Here is a 2,284-nt window from a genome sequence, read left to right as displayed (position 1 = left end):
TCCTTTTCATTTTCGATCCGATCAGATTAAGATATTCAGAGAACCTCCTCTTCGATTGCGTATTACTTCCAGATTTTAACCTGATTTAATTTAATTGGATAAATTGAATATTTTCTTTTCTCCTTTTCTGGGTTCAATTCTGTTAATGCTGTTAGTATGGATGTTAGTGTCACATGGACGGCTTGATGAAATGAATGGCTGAGATTGCATATTGGTTGTCGGGTCAATTACACAATTCGTTCTTTTGTCCTTCATAATTCATTCCAAGTTAGGGGTGGGTTCGCGAAACCGAAAACCGAAAAAAACCGAGCCGAAAGCCGAACCGAAGCCGAAAATAGCCGAACCGAAAAAAACCGCACCGAAATGAAAAAAACCGAACCGAACCGAACCGGTTCGGTTCGGTTTTCGGTTTTAGGGTGTTAAAAACCGAAATGAACCGAACCGAACCGAAGTTACCAAAACGACGTCGTTTTGGTGTTAAGTCAGAAACCCTAGAGGCCCGCTGTGATATAAATACTCTCTCACTTCACAGCCTCACGCCTTTGCTTCTTTAGTTTCTTCTTTCAGTCTTTCATTCCTCTCCTCGGCGCCTCCCTTCCTTAATCAAACTTCAGTTCCTCCCTTCCTTAATCCTCCATCAGCTTTTGACTTCGATCGGATTCTTCTGAGGCGAAGCGGTTACAACCAAGGCTTTTCTGGGTTTGAATCTTCCTCTCTTCGTGTCATTTAATACTACTGCTACTCTCACTCCTTCATCACGTAGATCTGATAACCAGCCCCAGACAACAAATCATGATGAAGTTATTGGCTGACAGTTTGGATATCTTGTATCACATGTCTTCGTCCTTTCCGAGCTTTGTTGCCAAGGTAGGTTCCTTGTACCGAATTTCAGTTAAAGATTGTTCAATCATTCTGATATTGTGGATGGTAATCCTGGATTTGTTTTGATTTGGGCAAAGGTGGTAACTTGGTATCTACTAGAGGTGTTAATGGTGGAAAAGAAGCCTCAGGTTCCTGCTCCTGTAGCAAAGTAAGTTGCTTTCTTTCTAGTTCAATTTCTTTCTGTAGATCGGTGGTTGCTGAAAATTGTCGTGTTGCTTCTCTTTCTTGATGGGTTCTTAATTTTGTTCTGCAATCTCAGAGTAGTTTATCTTATTGTTAGCCTTCAATCTAAATGGGTTATTGGATGACAAAAGTCTTTGTATTGTTTTGTTTGGTTTATCAGATCCAGTAGCCACTAGCCAAGGTAATAGAATAGATCTGAGTTTAAAAGATCCGAGCTTTGTTGCCAAGGTATGTTTAAAAACGAAGGAATAGAAAAGATCTGTTTTTAAAAGATCAGAACTTTGTACTGGCCCTTCATATTCTTGATCTAAACATTGTTCTTGTGTACGTTGTATAGGACAACGAGTTGGTCCGGTCGAATTGTGAAGCAAGGCTAAAAGGAGGATGTTTAGCTTTATCAGTGGGTATGTCTATCAGTAAACTTTTGATGTTTAGCTTGACTATTGGCTTGTTCTTTTTGTCTGTCTAATTGATGGTCATCTGCTATCTACTTCTAGATTTGGTCTATTGTGTTAGAATTCTTCTGTTTTACACTTACACTTTGTATCTTGATCTGAAGTATGAGTATTGTTTCGATAGGCTCTTTCTCTCGACCTCTCTGTGTTGTAGTTTGACTCTGTGATTCTAATATTCTTATCATGAACATATGACCAGTACAAAAATTCATTGAGGTTTGATGATGTAGATTTGGACTATCCTAATATTCTTTTCATTTGAATCCTATTTATATATTGAATGTGCAGAAGTGGAGTGCTATTGCAGGAGAAGGACTATCCTGCTCTGATGATGTAGATTTGGACCATCCTAATCATAAAGTTTCTGAGGTAATGTTTCCCTCTAAATATTTGTGTTCTGGGACATCAACTTCTTTTTTGTCTAATGTATTTGGGCTGAAGGATTTTTGTCTCACTTTGCAGGCAACAAGAGCAATTATCAAAACTTTCCAGCTGTTTAGAGGATATATTTCTAGATAATGTTTTTAGCTTTTTCTCTTTTTTCTTTCCACATGGAAATGGCTCCAATGGCCTTCATTTTTTCCATATTGAAAAGGCTCCAATGGCCATATTGAGAAGGCTCCAATGGCCTTGATTTATAATTTCTTAGTTTCTAGTGTAATTTTTGTAAGTATATTGGTGAGCAAGGAGCCTAAGAAGCTAGTTAAAATAGAAAAAAAACTATCAAACAGGCTTTCAAAAAAAAAAAAAATTGTATTGAATAA

At 37.7% G+C, this 2,284-nt stretch overlaps 1 long non-coding RNA gene across 1 annotated transcript; it reads left to right on the top strand.

The window, feature by feature from the left end:
• Window positions 1-559: 559 nt before the first annotated feature.
• Window positions 560-1,636, top strand: LOC133740375 (uncharacterized). Its single transcript, XR_009861175.1, has 4 exons — window positions 560-867; window positions 960-1,030; window positions 1,226-1,293; window positions 1,403-1,636. It is a non-coding gene; the product is annotated as an uncharacterized LOC133740375 (long non-coding RNA).
• The last annotated feature ends 648 nt before the right edge of the window (window positions 1,637-2,284 follow it).

The sequence above is a fragment of the Rosa rugosa genome, chromosome 1 (assembly GCF_958449725.1).
Source record: "Rosa rugosa chromosome 1, drRosRugo1.1, whole genome shotgun sequence".
In the NCBI taxonomy this organism is placed as follows: Eukaryota; Viridiplantae; Streptophyta; class Magnoliopsida; order Rosales; family Rosaceae; genus Rosa; species Rosa rugosa.
Note: the sequence above shows the minus strand (reverse complement) of the source record. Positions and strands in the feature narration are given on the sequence as shown.